This window comes from Lynx canadensis, chromosome D1 (assembly GCF_007474595.2).
Source record: "Lynx canadensis isolate LIC74 chromosome D1, mLynCan4.pri.v2, whole genome shotgun sequence".
NCBI lineage: Eukaryota > Metazoa > Chordata > Mammalia > Carnivora > Felidae > Lynx > Lynx canadensis.
In genome coordinates, this window is record NC_044312.2 from 104,029,157 (window position 1) to 104,047,304 (window position 18,148).

The window sequence follows — 18,148 nt, forward strand, 5'->3', positions numbered from 1 at the left end:
TATTTATGCCTTCAAAAGATCTTTATAATGAATTCATCATATAAATAAAATAGTGTTTTTATTGCATTTCATTATTACATTAATTTGGAGAAAAATAAAAGTTGTCTATTTGCTAAGGTGTTGAATTAAATTATATAAGAGATAACACTAAACATTCTTACAAATAGTATAATGTTCAGACGATCAAACTTGACAGGAGCACCTGGATCTAGTAACAGACATGTTGGATTCCAAGCTCTGTCCCTATATTACTATACCTTCTGTGTGTTGTCAGTTTCCTTATCTGTACAATTAGATCATTATTGACATTCTCTTTGTATCACAGGGACTCTATAATGCTTGAGGAAGCAGTAATAATGGCAGAAAAACACAAAGAAAAGCGATCCATTATTCTAGAACATTATTAATCTGATTTTAAATACCCAAAGAAGAGGAATATTTAACTACCTGGAAGGGAAAACTGTCCTGACTACATATTATCTATCAGTGTCCCTGATGACGCCATGAGATCCAGACTATGTTGCCACAAACCTATGATCTGAATCATAGGTTTATATGCTTAGAACACCTTCAATAGAAAGATTCCATCAGCTAAGTTCATAATGAATTTATATTTCAAGAAACTTAGAAAAGGTTTCTTTGGAAACACTAGTTGTTGTGGTATTTCTTTTTCTTTTTTTTAAAAAAAGGATTTATTTATTTACTTAGAGTGAGAGTAAGAGCGATCATGAGCGGGGGAAGGGCAGGGTGGGGATAGAGGATCTGAAGTGGGCTCTGTGCAGACAGCAGAGAGCTCAGTGTGGGACTTGAACTCAGGAACCATGAGATCATGACCTGAGCTGAAGGCAGATGCTTAACTGACTGAGCCACCCAAGCACCCCTGTTGTGGTATTTCTATGGTATATTTTGTCATGTCTGTTTTTTTTTTTTTAAATTTTTTTTTTTCAACGTTTATTTATTTTTGGGACAGAGAGAGACAGAGCATGAACGGGGGAGGGGCAGAGAGAGAGGGAGACACAGAATCGGAAACAGGCTCCAGGCTCTGAGCCATCAGCCCAGAGCCTGACGCGGGGCTCGAACTCACGGACCGCGAGATCGTGACCTGGCTGAAGTCGGACGCTTAACCGACTGCGCCACCCAGGAGCCCCTTTTTTTTTTTTTTTTTTTTCAACGTTTATTTATTTTTGGGACAGAGAGAGACAGAGCATGAACGGGGGAGGGGCTGTCATGTCTGTTTTGAAGGTACAGTGACCTAGCAATCCTGAAACTGTAAAGTTATTTTAGAAATTATAGGAAATGCTTTCGGTGAAGTTGATTTAAGTTTACCCTTTTATATCACTGACATATTTTAAATAAAAAGTGTTTTTAATGACAAGATAGAAGCAGTAAAATATACATTACAGTACACTTTTTCTAATTTACTGATGAGAGAAAATGAAATAAAGTATTTAGATAAAGATGATGATTAAAACACCCAGTAGGAGAGAAAGGGTATATAACTGGAAAATAGAATATTTCATATTGATTCCTAAAGTTAGTTTTAGTTCTTTTCCTTTTATTGTTGGTTTTCACTTCCCATTGTTCGTTCAAGACCAACATACAACAATCAAAATCATTGGCTGTGATTAGAAAAAAAGAGCCCAAAATAGTAGTCTCAGTACTGCTGCTCCCTTACTTTCCTTCAAGCATATGAAATGCTTAAGGTGGCCAAGCAGCCCTGGTGATCTTATCATCTCTGATTTCAAAGGGATGGCCTCAAGAACAGTAAACATACTGAATTCTTCTAGAATATTTTACTATGGAAATTAACTGCAAACACATTTTAAGAAACCCATGAAAAAATAAAACTTAGGTAAAAATAGAGTTAGAAGTTTGAAAATAAAGGCAGGTGAGCGGTTGTTCATAAACTTCTGGAGAACCAACAAACAGCAGTAATAAATTATTCATATGTTTACAACCCAAGGGAACAGTCCAATGTACCAAGAGCTGTTTAACACTCAGTTAAGAAACACAATCATTTTGAGGTACCTGGGTGGCTCAGTCAGCTAAGTGTCCAACTCTCCCTCTCTGTCTCAGCGCAGGTCTTGATCTCAGGGTCATGGTTTGAGTTCAAGCCTTGTGTTGGGCTCCATGCTGGGTGTGAAGCCTTACTTAAAAAAAATAAAAGAAAAGAAATAAAAGAAACGGTCATTTTTCTGTTCTTGCTTTCTATCTTTCTCCTTTAATACAATATTATATTTCCCAAATAAAATTTTATATCCCATGGGCTAAATGTTTTACATTTATTTCTCTTTAATAATAAAGCTCAAATTAAATCACTATTCATGAGCCACAGAGAATGTTTCTCTGCAGCTCAGAAAATAATTTGATGTTTGTTGAATATCTAACATCTGTAAGGCACCAAGACTATCATTTGGGAAGCAGCAAAAGAAGGATTAAATAAGTATTTCATATGGCTCCTGGGACAATTCATTACAGCTCTTTTTACATTTTCAGAAAGGAAGGCAAAGAAAATAGGTGATTTAGTAGGAAGAGAGAAATACACAATGTATAAAGAAAAGCATATTTTCTTGCTTACTCTGGAAGGCTTTCCCTATTATGAATGTGAATTCCTTCTTCTAAACTCCCACTGCACCTATATTTTTCTAGTAGAGTAAGAATTTCAATGTTTTTATTTTACTTTTATGAGTTTTCCCACTTAGACCTTGGTTTGTGCTTTTGGCCAAGAATAAATATTTTTAATACTTAACACCTAATATATCAGTTCTATAGGGCTCTGTAACAAACCAAACTTATTGGCTTAAAACTCCAATGATTTATCATTTCTCATGTTTCTCTTGGTTGACTAGTTTGTCTTACTGACCTCACTTGGATCCCATGTGTGACTACATTCTTCTGGTGGCTTGGATGGGGCTGGATGGTCTAAGATGATCTCAGTCACTTGTTTTGGGCCTCACCTGTGATGGCTTAAATAACTGTGAGGGGCTGAGATTCTCTATGTGGGCTTTCATCCTAGATTCTTCTAAGTGTAATCACAGAGTTCCAAGAGAGCCAGTGCCAGTGACAAGTGCTCATCAGGCTTCTGCTTGCATCATATGTCTGATGTTTCATTGGTGAAAGCAAGTCACATGGCCAAGCAAAGAATCAATGTGGAAGGGGACAATACAAGGACGTGAATGTAAGGAGTTGTGTTTCATTGGTGTCCATTAATGTAATAATATACCACACCTAGGTTGAGGTCATTGGCTGAACCAAACAATGTATGTATGCATTAAATATTTGTGGAATTGTAATTTATTCAACTACCTCTTCTGGAACAGTGTAGAGAAAGTACTTGTTCTCTCTTCAAGCAACAAACTAGATTGTGTCTTCAATCCGAAGAGAAATGAGGCAATGTCTCTAGAATAGACAGAACCCAATTAATTGATTGCTCTTGGATCCTGAAATGGAAGAATCCAATATATTTTACCACTTAGAAGTCTGTAAGGAGACTGAGTAGATCAAGAAGTGGTAGAGTTAGTTGATAATGTATGAGCAACTGCTTATGACATTGCAGTAAGTATTTTATACTCACTTTTGTGTGTAATAAATCTAAGCCATCATTTAGCAAACACTGCAGTCTCCATTTTACCTAAATACATTTTTCTTTGTTTCAAAATCAAATATACAAACAACACAAAGCTAAAGAGTTAACAAGTAAATTTTGATATATTAATGCTCTTACCCTAATAAACTTCATAAGAGTAATTATCCAAAAACTCATAATTGGCTATAAACATCAAAATTATGCCAATCCTGGATGTTCATCAGTAAAAAACTGATATGTTTATCCAATATTTAAAATATTTTAAAACATACCATTTTCTTCAGATTTATAAATATCTGTTTTTGGCAATAAGCCAAGTCATAAAAACATTCATATCCTTTGATGCAGTTCCTTCTATAGAAAGCTCTTTTTAGGGCCAAAATATTGAAAAATATATATTATTTAAAAATAATTTCAAGCACAAACATATGCATTGTAATGTAATTCATTACATTTTAGTAATAGTTTATTAATTTTCTATTAATTAGCTCCATTCTACACAGTAATTGTATTTCATCTTCCTGCAAACTTCCTGGTGTCTGAGTTTTCTCATCCCATGAGTGCTTGTCCTATCTGCTTAGATAATAATCACTGTCATCACGATCAATATAGAAATCAGTATATAGACCTGGGTAAATTCCAGGTACTAATCTAACCCAGGTTAACTTTCTTTTTCCAGTGAGTAAACAGAGAAGAGAAGAAACTTTAGTTTGAGATCTTTCAAATACTCTGCAGTATAACATCAGATATTAATAACGTGCACTTAGCACAAACTATGTGTCATTAAAATGAAATTCCATTAAAGTATTATTAAAGGACTTCATGTATAAATTAACTAAATTTTCACAGCAAAATAGGGGAGCAGATGATAAACAATAAATATAAATAAGTTCTATAGTCTGAAAATGAGTGCAGTGGCAACAAGTTGAGCAGGATGAGGAGAGTCAGGGCATTGGGGAGAGGGATAACAGGTTGCAGTTTAAATAAGGGGTCAGGGTAGGTGTCAGTGAGAACTCACAGTGGAGTAAAAGCTTTGAAGTTGCTGAGAGAGGTGTATATAACTGGGGAAAAGCATTCTCAGCAGAAGGAACAGCCTATACAGAGGCTGTAAGGTTTGGAATAGCTGAGGTGTTCAAAGATGGTAAGTGTGGTTGGGACAAAGTAAATAGGAGACAGAGATTGAATGAAAGGCTATTGCTTCATCCTGGTCAGATCCTATAGATATTTTAATGATTGACCCCAAATAATTTCTTAATAGATAAGACTCAGATGATGGAAAAACAAAGGGATTTGAGAATGATCTCAAGAGTTTTGGCCTGAGCAACTGGAAGAATAGAGTTGTCATGAACTAAAATGGGAAAAGGGGGAGTGGGGGGCAGATTGAGATGGTGGTGGAAGAGAATCAACAGTTCAGTTTCAGACATGTGTAAGAAAGTTCTATAGACATCTAAACACAAATACTTACTAGGTGGTTTGATACAGAAATATGGCATGTAGGAGAGGGGTTTCTGCTAAACACTGAGAGTTGTCAGCATCCAGGTGATATGAAAGCTGAATGAGATCACTGAGGAAATGAATGTGGAAAGAGAATGAAAAGGATCAAGTATTGAGCCTAGACCCAGGGTGCTCCAAAGATAAGCAGTCAGTAGCAACAGAAAGAGTCAGCAGTACAGGCTGTGTGGGTTGGAAGCCAAGTGAGGAAAGTGTGTCCAAGAGGAGGGAGTGGTCAGTTGGACCACATGGGGCTGGTGACCCATGAAACAAGGGTTGATTACTAGACTTCGCAGTAGGGACATCACTGGGCATCTTGACAAACAGATGCAGTTTTCATGAAGTCATGGGCTAACAGCCTGATGAAGAGTGTTTCAAGCGAGACAGGAGAGAGTTGGTAGTAGTATAGATGCTCTTCTAAAGAACTGTTACTAGAAAGGGAGCTGAGACATGAGGCCATGGCAGACAGAGCAGCTGAATCAAGAGAAGTTGTTTTTTAAGATTATTGAAAGGACTGAATAATTTTATTCTGTTATCACTGAATTAGACTTTTATGCATAAAACATATGAGGTTTTACTTAAATGCATGAGAAAGCTAAATCATTTTATGTCTCTTATTTTTCATCGTATTGAACATCCCTTCAAACGCCTCTAGAAAGACAAAATGAAAACCAGTTAGTTAAAATTTAAGGAAGGACTTTGGCTTCAAGAAGATGAACTAGGAGGATCCAAGATGGCAGAATGGCATGGAAGTTTTTTGTGTGTCTCGTGTCCATGAGATACAGCCAGACCAACACTAAACCATCCTACACATCTAGAAAACTGACTGGAGGATTAACACAATAATCTGCACAAACTGAACCACAGAATTCAGCAGGTATGTGGTGTGAAGTGAACTTGGGGAGCGAGAAGGTGCAGGAAGGGAGGTGCTTTTGTGAGTGGAGAGAGGGCAGAGACTGGGGGGAGGGAGAGAATACAGGAAAAGCACCCCTCCCCGAAAGCAGCTGGAGAGAAAGTGGAAAATTGGAAACAGCTGCAGTGACTAAACTAAAAAGGGAGAGAGGAGAAAGGAGAGTGTTTAAATTCCATTAAGATTGTAAACAAGGGGAGCACAGTCTGCAACTCCACAGCTCGATACCTGGTGGTGCTCTGGTGGGAAGGGCAAATCCCCAGGAGCAGAGTGGGGTCCGGGAGGTTCTTGGGCCACACAGGGAAAAGCGGTTCCACTGCTGGAAGGATTCGGTAGAGACTGTTGAAGCCACCTGGTCCCAGCAGACCCCAGAAAACGGCCACATTCTGGTGCTGGAACAAGGTCATTAAGGGTGAAGCCTGGTGCCAGATGTGTGTTGCAATTTTCCATAATCCCTGAAACACTGATGCTACACTGTCGCACATCTTTTTTGGGGGCGGGCTGGCACCTGGCTGCAGTCTTGGGGCACCGGCAATAGCATGGTCCAGAGGGCGTTCCTGGGCGCAGCCGACATTCGGCCATGGCTCATTCAGCCATTGCTTGGTGACACCCTCCTGCAGAGGGGTGGAACGGGTCAAAGCCACAGTCCTTTGGAAGTAAGGGGCTGGGGAAAACATCTGCATCTGAGACAAAATTTGGGAGGGAGGTACTGCCTGGGGCCTGGTCATGGAGAGTGAAAAAGTGGGGAGTGGATGAGAGCTGAAGACAGAGGACAGGTGCGCGATTGCTGATCTGGGAGAACAGATTGGGTAGCTGGGTGGCACCAGTTTCACCACTCCCACGCATGCACATACACACCTATGAGCGCGGCAACAATCCACCCCAGGAGGCTAGAAGTGCCATCTAGTGGAGAGCGGAGCCATTACACTCAGCCCAGCCCAACTGGGCCAACTTGGCTCTGAAGAACACAAGTCTCACTGCCGGCTTAGGTTATGGACTGTAAAGTACTACATGGACTGACTACCAGGGGAAAATGAAATAATTTCAGTCCTACTTCAATCTGTTAGCAATTCCATCTATTCAATTTTCTTTCTTTCTTTCTTTTTCTCTTATACACTTCTTTTTCTTGAATACAGAAAGAGAAAGAACCTCATTTTTATTTTCAATTTGTATTAAAAATATTTTCTTTAATTTTTATTACTATATTTTTTACTTTTGTGTAGATTTTTTCAAATTCTATTTTACTTCCATCGTTTTAGTCTACTTCAGTGTATTCACCTTTTCAAATTTTCAAACGATTTCCTTTTCCTTTCTTTTTTTCTTTCTTTTTTTTTTGTTTCTTTTTCTTGAATGCAGGAAGAGAAAAACTTCATTTTTACTTTCAATTTTGATTAAAAATTTTTTATTTAATTTTTTTACTATATTTTTTCTTTTATGTAAATTTTTTCAAATTCTATTTACTTCCATTATTTTATTTTAGTCTACTACAGTGTATTCACTTTTTCAAATTTTCAAACGATTTCCTTTTTTAAATCTTTTTTCTCTTTTTCGTTTTTTTCTTTTTCTTGAATACAGAAAAAGAAAAGATTCATATTTATTCTTAATTTTTATTAATTTTATTTAATTTTTTTCTACTTTATTCGTTACTTTTGGGCATATTTTTCAAATTCCATTTTACTCCCATCATCTCATTTTAGTCTACTTTACTGTATTCATTTTTCAAATTCTCAAACGATTTCCTTCTTTAAAAAATTTCTTTAAACTAAAAAATTTGTTCTCCCCCTCTTTTTTTCCCTCTAATCTCTCAAGCTACTTTCAACACCCAGACAAAATACACCTAGGATCTAGCATCATTTATTTGATTTTTGTGTGTGTTTTTAATTTTTTAACTTTAATATTTTTTAATTTTTTTAATTTTAATTTTTCTACCTCATTAATTCCTTTTCTCCCTTCAAAATGATGAAATGAATGAATTCACCCCAAAAGAAAGAGCATGAAGAAACGACAGCCAGGGATTTAACCAACACAGATACAAGCAAGATGTCTGAACAAGAATTTAGAATCACGATAATAAGAATACTAGCTGGAGTCGAAAATAGATTAGAATCCCATTCTGCAGAGATAAAAGAAGTAAAAAATAGCCAGAATGAAATAAAAAATGCTACAACTGAGCTGCAATCATGGACGGATACAGCAGCAGCAAGGATAGATGAGGCAGAACAGAGAATCAGTGATATAGAGGACAAACTTATAGAGAACAACAAAGCAGAAAAAAGAGGGAGATTAAGGCAAAAGAGCACGATTTAAGAATTAGAGAAATCAGTGACTCATTAAAAAGGAACAACATCAGAATCATAGGGGTCCCAAAAAAGGAAGAGAGAGAAATAGGGGTAGAAGGGTTATGTGAGCAAATCATAGCAGAAAACTTTCCTAACCTGGGGAAGGACACAGACATCAAAATCCAGGAAACACAGAGGACCCCCATTAGATTCAACAAAAACCAACCATCACCAAGGCATATGATAGTCAAGTTCACAAAATACTCAGGCAAGGAGAGAATCATAAAAACAGCAAGGGAAAAAAAATCCCTAACCTACAAGGGAAGACAGATCAGGTTTGCAGCAGACCTATCCACAGTAACTTGGCAGGCCAGAAAGGAGTGGCAGGATATATTCAGTGTGCTGAATCAGAACAATATGCAGCCAAGAATTCTTTATCCAGCAAGGCTGTCATTCAAAATAGAAGGAGAGAGTAAAAGTTTCCCATACAAACAAAAATTAAAGGAGTTTGTGGCTACTAAACCAGCCCTGCAAGAAATTTTAAGGGGAACTCTCTGAGGGGAGAAAAGATGAAAATAATTTTTCATATATATATATATATATATATTTATATTTATATTTATATTTATATTTATACCAAATGCAACAAAGATTAGAAGGGACCAGAGAACACCACCAGAAACTCCAACTCTACAAGAAACATAAGGCAATAAATTCATATCTTTCAGTACTCACTCTAAATGTCAATGGACTCAATGCTCCAATCAAAAGACATAGGGTAACAGAATGGATAAGAAAACAAGATCCATCTATATGCTGTTTACCAGAGACCCACTTTAAACCTAAAGACACCTTCAGATTGAAAGTAGGGGGATGGAGAACCATCTATCATGCTAATGGTCAGCAAAAGAAAGACGGAGTAGCCATACTTATATCAGACAATCTAGACTTTAAAATAAAGACCGTGTCAAGAGGTGCAGAAGGGCATTATATCATAATCAAGGGGTCTATCCACCAAGACCTAACAGTTGTAAACATTTATGCGCCAAATGTGAGAGCACCCAAATATATAAATCCATTAACCACAAACATAAAGAAACTCATCGATAGTAATACCTTAATAGTAGGAGACTTCAACACCCCACTCACAGCAATGGACAGATCATCTAATCAAAAAATCAACAAGGAAACAATGGCTTTGAATGACACACTGGACCAGAGGGACTTAACAGATATATTCAGAACATCTCATCCTAAAGCAGTGGAATATATATTCTTATCCAGGGCACATGGAAAGTTCTCCACAATAGACCACATACTGGGACACAAATCAGCCCTCAGCAAGTACAAAAAGATCAAGATCATACCGTGCATATTTTCAGAGCACAATGCTATGAAACTCGAAATCAACCACAAGGAAAAAATTGGAAAGGTAACAAATACTTGGAGACTGAAGAACATCCTACTAAAGAATGAATGGGCTAAACAAGATGTTAAAGAGTAAATTAAAAAGTATATGGAAGCCAATGCAAATGATAACACCATAACCTCTGGGATGCAGCAAAGGTGGTCATAGGAGGAAAGTATATAGCAATCCAGGCCTTCCTAAAGAAGGAAGAAAGATCCCAGATACACAACCTAAACTTACCCCTTAAGGAGCTGGAAAAAGAACAGCAAATAAAACCCAAAACCAGCAGAACACAGGAAAAAACAAAGATTCGAGCAGAAATTAATGTTATCGAAACCAAAAAAAAAAAAAAAAAAAACAGTAGAACAGATCAATGAAACCAAAAGCTGGTTCTTTGAAAGAATTAACAAAATTGGTAAACCACTAGCCAGTTTGATCAAAAAGAAAAAGGAAAGGACCCAAATAAATAAAATCAAGAATGAAAGAGGAGAGATCACAACCAACACAGCAGAAATAAAAAAAATAATAAGAGAATATTATGAGCAATTATATGCCAATAAAATGAGCAATCTGGAAGAAATGGACAAATTCCTAGAAACATATACACTACCAAAACTGAGACAGGAAGAAATAGAAAATTTGAACAGACACATAACCAGTAAGGAAATTGAATTAGTAATCAAAAATCTGCCAAAAAACAAGAGTCCAGGGCCAGATGGCTTTCCAGGGGAATTCTACCAAACATTTAAGGAAGAGTTAGCACTTATTCTCTTGAAGCTGTTCCAAAAAATAGAAATGGAAGGAAAACTTTCAAACTCTTTCTATGAAGCCAGCATTACCCTGATTCCAAAACCAGACAGAGACCCCATGAAAAAGGAGAACTATAGACCAGTTTCCCTGATAAACATGGATGCAAAAATCTTCAACAAGATATTAGCCAACCAGATCCAACAATATTTAAAAAATTATTCACCATTACCAAGTGGGATTTATACCTGGGATGCAGGGCTTGTTCAATACCCACAAAACAATTAACGTGATTCATCACATCAATAAAAGAAAGGACAAGAACCACATGATCCTCTCAATAGATGCAGAGAAAGCATTTGACAAAATACAGCATCCTTTCTTTACAAAAACCCTCAAGAAAGTAGGGATAGAAGGAACATACCTTGAGATCATAAAAGCCATATATGAACGACCCAATGCTAATATCCTCAATGGGGAAAAACTGAGAGATTTCCCCCTAAGGTCAGGAACAAGACAGGGATGTCCACTCTCAACACACTTATTCAACATAGTATTGGAAGTCTTAGCCTCTGCAATCAGACAACACAAAGAAATAAAAAGCATCCAAATCGGCCAGGGGAGGTCACACTTTCACACTTAGCCAATGACATGACACTTTATATGGAAAACCCTAAAGACTCCACCAAAAAACTGCTAGAATTGATTCATGAATTCAGCAAAGTTACAGGATATAAAATCAATGCGCAGAAATCGGTTGCATTCCTATACACCAACAATGAAGCAACAGAAAGAGAAATCAAGGAATCGATCCCATTTATAGTTGCACAAAAAAAAAAAACATGAAATACCTAGAAATAAATCTAGCCAAAAAGGTGAAAAATCTATACACTGAAAACTATAGAAAGCTTATGAAAGAAATTGAAGAAGACACAAAAAAAAAAAAATGGAAAAGATTCTATGCCCCTAGATAGGAAGAACAAATATTGTTAAAATGTTGATACTACCCAAAGCAATCTACATATTCAATGCAATCCCTATCAAAATAACACCAGCATTCTTCACATACCTAGAAGAAATAATCCTAAAATTTGTAAGGAACCAGATAAGACCTCAAATAGCCAAAGCAATCTTGAAAAAGGAAACCAAAGCAGGAGACATCACAATCCCAGACTTCAAGCTATACTACAAAGCTGTAACCATCAAGGCAGTATGGTACTGGCACAAGAACAGACACTCAGATCAATGGAACAGAATAAAGAACCCAGAAATGGCCCCACAAATGTATGGCCAACTAATTTTTGACAAAGCAGGAAAGAATATCCAATGGAATAAAGACAGTCTCTTCAGCAAGTGGTGCTGGGAAAACTGGACAGAGACATGCAGAAGAATGAACCTGGACCACTTTCTTACACCATACACAAAAATAAACTCAAAATGGATGAAAGACCTCAATGTAAGACAGGAAGCCATCAAAATCCTCGAGGAGAAAGCAGGCAAAAACCTCTTTGATCTTGGCCCCAGCCACTTCTTACTCAACACGTCTCCAGAGGCAAGGGAAACAAAAGCAGAAATGAACTACTGGGACCTCATCAAAATAAAACACTTCTGCACAGCGAAGGAAACAATCGGCAAAACTGAAAGGCAACTGACAGAATGGGAGAAGATGTTTGCAAATGACATATCAGATAAAGGGTTAGTATCCAAAATCTATAAATAATTTATCAAACTCAATACCCAAAAAACAAAGAATCCAGTGAAGAAATGGGCAAAAGACATGAATAGACACTTCTCCAAAGAAGACATCCAGATGGCCAACTAACACATGAAAAAATGCTCCACATCACTCATCATCAGGGAAATACAAATCAAAACCACCATGAGGTACCACCTCACACCTGTCAGAATGGGTAACATTAACAACTCAGGCAACAACAGATGTTGGCGAGGATGCAGAGAAAGAGTATCTCTTTTGCATTGTTGGTGGCAACAACCATTGTTGGTCGTGCAGCCACTCTGGAAAATAGTATGGAGGTTCCTCAAAAAACTAAAAATAGAACTACTCTACGACCCAGCAATTGCACTACTAGGCATTTATCCATGAGATACAGGTGTGCTGTTTTGAAGGGACACATACACCCCCACGTTTATAGCAGCACTATCAACAATAGCCAAAGTATGGAAAGAGCCCAAATGTCCATTGATGGATGAATGGATAAAGAAGATGTGGTGTGTGTGTGTATATATATATATATATATATATATATATATATATATATATATATATATATATAATGGAGTATTACTCGGCAATCAAAAAGAATGAAATCTTGCCATTTGCAACTATGTGGATGGAACTGGAGGATATTATGCTAAGTGAATTAGTCAGTCAGAGAAAGACAAAAGTCATATGACTTCACTCATATGAGGACTTTAAGAGACAAAACAGATGAACATAAGGGAAGGGAAACAAAAATAATATAAAAACAGGGAGGGGGACAAAACAGAAGACTCATAAATATGGAGAACAAACTGAGGGTTTCTGGAGGGGTTGTGGGAGGGGGGATGGGCTAAATGGGTAAGGGGCATTAAGGAATCTACTCATGAAATCATTGTTGCACTATATTTTAACTAATTTGGATGTAAATTTTAAAAAATAAAAAATTAAATTAAAATTAAAAAAACCCATAACCCCCCCCCCCAAAAACAAACAATAAAAAAGGACGATGAACTAAACATACTTATCTCTTTTCCTCCCACTGTGTGTAACTGGAAACCTAGTCAGGATATGCATAGGAACATAAAATGACTCTGTCAGATGGAGAGAAGAAGGCAGACCAGCAAGGGACCCTGAGGCTCAGGGAATGACACAATAATGAATTCCCTGGTTTTCTTTTTTACTCATATATTCCAGGCCTAGAGTTGGAGAAGCCATCAACATGGAAATACCAACAGGCACAGACAAAATAGCAAGTTTTCTAGCCAAAAGGCCAGGAAAGGGGAAGCCTAGCAATCAGAAAACATTCACATAATAAACACTCAACTCTAGCTATAGGCATCACTGTGTGGCCCCATCTGCACTCAAGGCAGCAAAGGCCAATGGGGGTGCAGACTTCCACACACATACGGTTATAACATAGCACCCAACATCCTTGCTGAGATGATGTCTGAGAAGGCAAAGTAGGGAACCAGTACTTCCATACATACTGGCCAGTAACAAAGGTCACACCACCATGGTGTCAGTGGAAACCATATGGAGAGCATGAAATGCTTACATTAGAAAAGAGGAAAAATCTCAAATCAACAAATTCAGCTCAAGTCAAGATATACAGAAAAAAAAAAGCAAAATAAACTCAAGCAAGCAGAAGGAAATAAATAATAATAAGAGCAGCAGACATCAAAACGATGTTCAAGAACATTATGAACAAGTCAACACATGTATATTTACACACTAAATGAACCACCTCAAAAAACACACACTACCACAATACACCCAACATGAAATAGATAATCTGACCATCCCTGTAATAATTAAGAAAATTGAATTTGTAATTTTAAAATACCCCAAAATAAACTCTCTAAACCCAAGATGGTTTTGCTGGAGAATTCTACCAAATGTTTAAAAAAGAACACCAATTCTGTACAATCTCTTCTGGAAAACAGGAGAGGATAGAACACTTCCCAATTCATTTTATAAAACTAATATTATCCTGATACCAAAAGCACACAAAGACAGTACAAAAGAAGAGAGGAAGAGAGAGGAAGCTGACATCATCCTTTATTAAGACAGACCCAATAATCTCTCACAAAATATTAGCAAGTATAATTCAGCAATACATAAAAAAGAATTATACACCATAATTAAGTGGGGTTAGTCTACGGATGTGAGACTGGTCCAATATTCAAAATTCCATCAATGCAATCCACCACATTAACAGGTTAAAGAAGGAATATCATCAAATGACTATACCAACTGATACATAAAAAGCATTTAACAAAAGTCAATATCCACTCATGATTAAAAAAAACCCTCAGAGTAATAGGAATGGGAGGAGTTTATCCAAGTTAATAAAAAGTATCTAACAAAAAGCTACAACTACCATTTACTTAATGATGAAAAACTGAATGTTTTCCCTTGAGATCAGGAAAAAGACAATTATACTGCTCTCACCACTTGTGCTCAACATGACTCTTGAAGTTCTAGCAAATGTAGTAAGGTAAAGCAAGGAAACAAAAGGCATACAGATCAAAATAAAACTGTCCTTATTTTAGTGTGACATGATTGTATGTAGAAAATCCTAAAGAGTCTATTTAAAAAAAGCTCCTAAAATGTGCATGCATTAGGTTTACAGGCTATAAGATCAAAATACAAATACAAATTCTATTTCTATACACTAGCAGACATGAGGAAATCTAAGTTACAAACAAACACTATTTATAGTAGCTCCAAAAATAATGAAATACTTAGGTGTAAATCAAATTTTTGATTTATGCTGAATATCATAAAAATAATTCTTAAAAATTCAAATGTTTATTTATTTTTGAGAATGGGAGAGACAGAGAATGAGAAGGGGAGGGGCAGAGAGAGAGGTGGGGAGGGAAGACAGAGAATCCTAAGCAGGCTCCAGGCTCTAAGCTGTTAGCACAGAGCCCGACGCAGGGCTCAAACCCACGAACTGCAAGGTCATGACCTGAGCCGAAGTCAGATGTTCAACTGACTGAGCCACCCAGGTGCCCCCAAATGACTTTTTAAAAATCAAAAAAAATCTAAATAAATGGAGAGATCCATCATGTCCACAGATCTGCAGATTCAATACGGTAAAGATGTGAATTCTTACCAAATTGATAGCTACTTAACTCCAAGTCTCAGTTTCCTACATCACAATGCTAGTAATTTTCTCATTTGGTTTTTCATTGTGCCACATTGTAAATTTTTAAAAGGTGTTTCCTATAGTTATTTCACAATAATTCACTTAAAAACATAACTTCAATATTCCACGTGGTTGTCTTAGTTATTAAAAGATGTTAATTACACTTTCAGCTTTATTCTCAGTCACAAGCTAACATCAAGAATGTACATGCTCATTGAGAGATGTCACCCGTTATCAAGAACTCTTAGTAAACTGAGAAAGACCTTCTCAAAAAGTGGTTCTAAGTATGATCTTCAATGAATATGAATCTCAAAATAGACTTGGAAGAGGAGAAAGAACATGAATGTTAGTCTTGGGTCAACAGCACTTATTGTGTGACTTTGACCAAGTTGCTTTAATCTTTCTGAATCTCAACTTCTTCAGTCATAAATTGGGGATATAACAGCTGTCTGTAGGGTCACAGTGAGGGGTAGCATGGCATTATGCACATAAGGCACCTTACACAATTCCTGGCACAGAGTGGCAAGTTGCTCTCTGATGGATATTAATATTATTATGAAATTACCTGGGACATAAAGGCTTTCAGTACATGTTCCATTATTTACCTCATGTCTGTGACTCAATTTATATTAAAATCCAGAGAATTTTATCTTATGTTTTTCTTATGGCATGAAAATAATAGACAGTGATTTCCCCAGCTAGGTTTTAATTTCCTGAAAGCCAGAGACATTTTTGAATACCCTTGGCCAAGCTCTCTGTTCTCTAGACATGAATATTGATCCCTAGACAATGAAACTGAACACATAGAAATAGATGTGGCTGAATTTTTCTATTTATTATATAATGATTAATATACATTTTCAACTCACAAAATATGCTTAATAATAAGCATATTTTGAATTGGACATTATCTTTTTTGAGTAAAAAAACAAATATTTCATGGAGTTCCCAGGTGGCTTAGTTGGTTGAACGTCCGACTCTTGATTTAGGGTCAGGTCATGATCCCAGGGTCATGGGATTGAGTCCCAAATCAGGTTCCATGCTGAGCCTGGATCATGTTTAGGGTTCTCTCTCTCACTCTCTCTCTCTCTCTCTCCCTCAGTCTCTCTCCCCACTTGCACATGCACTCTCACTCTCTCTAAAATTAAAAAATAATTAATGTTTCATTTCTTTTTAAAAATTTTTTCATGTTTATTTTTATTTTATTTTTTAAATTAAAAAAAATTTTAATGTTTATTTTTGAGAAAGAGACAGACAGAGAGACAGAGTGTGAACGTGGAAGGGGCAGAGAGAGAGGGAGACAGAATCTGAAGTAGCTCCAGGCTCTGAGCCATCAGCACAGAGCCTGACACAGGGCTCAAACTCACAGCTGTCAGCACAGAGCCCAATGTGGAGCTCCAACTTATGAACCATGATATCATGACCTGTGCAGAAATTGGACGTTTAACCAACACTGCCACCCAGGCACCCCTTCAGTGTTTGTTTTATTTTTAAGAGTGAAAGACACAGCATGAGTGGGGGAGGGGCAGAGAGAGAGAGGGAGACACAGAATCTGAAGCAGGCTCCAGGCTCTGAGCTGTCAGCACAGAGCCCAACGTGGGGCTCGAACTCACAGCTGTCAGCACAGAACCTAACTTGGGGCTCGAACTCATGAACCTCAAGATCAGGACCTGAGCCAAAGTCAGATGCTTAACCAACTGAGCCACCCAGGCACCCCTAAAATATTTCACTTGTACACTCGCTTCTATTATCATTGAATGAGTTTAGAAGCCTTGTCTCTCTAGGCATCTACCCAGAATCAAATGCTTCCAATAAAAATTTACCAGCATTTTCCAAAGGCAGAAAACATTTGGACCCTATGCCAACATAGAATTGGCAAAAACATTTTAGAACTGTAAAGCCATTTTTCTAACAAGACAACTGGTCTACTCAGGAAAAACAAATCAAGCAAACTAAGTACTTGGTATCTTTGTAGACTAAATTTTAATTGACTAAGCCATTTCATTTTCCAATTAGGCCTTGTAGTGTGATTTAAAGAACCATGGGAAGAGTTATTATATGTTACTATCATTTATAATTGAGGTTATGGGTTCTTGTTATTACTGTCCATCATAATTAAAACTACTTTTTAAAAATTTCTCTTAAAGATTTTATCTCAGAGTAGAAATAAATGTGATCAAAACACCATCACTTTCTTTGATTCTTTTTCCTGTTCCAAACCATTAGAAGAAATCAGAGATAACAAATGGTTGCTTAAGACACAAGAAAGTTGATCTTGCTAAGCAGGGGTCTTCAGAAACGGTGATTGATCACAAAGAGATCAGTGTCCTTAGTGTGTTAAGTGCATGGAGAGGAGTGGCTAACATTGTCAAATTAGAAATGTGATGTAGTTTTCCAGCCAGAATACCAAGCAGGGGTTCTGAAGTGGCAAGAATTAAAAGGATGGTTAAGAAGGTAGGAAGCCACTTCTCACATCAGTTATTTCCACATATTCCAGAAATGCTATGGGATCTTGGAAAATAGGAATGCACAGCTATTCCCCAATGTTCCTAATAGTAAATAAGGATGGACTTTATACAGGATAAGAACAATATAAGATCATTAAAATGTCAATTCTTTCTTTGGGTTAGAATTCTACTAATTCAGTGTGCTATTAGTTTACCCATTTTAAGTTAAATCATTGCTGCATAGGGATTGCTTAGTTTGGGCCAGTCCCAGTTCTCAATGATTCACATACACTTCATTTATTCTTTTTTTTTTTTTTTTTTTTTTTTGCGACAGAGAGAGACAGAGCATGAACGGGGGAGGGGCAGAGAGAGAGGGAGACACAGAATCGGAAACAGGCTCCAGGCTCTG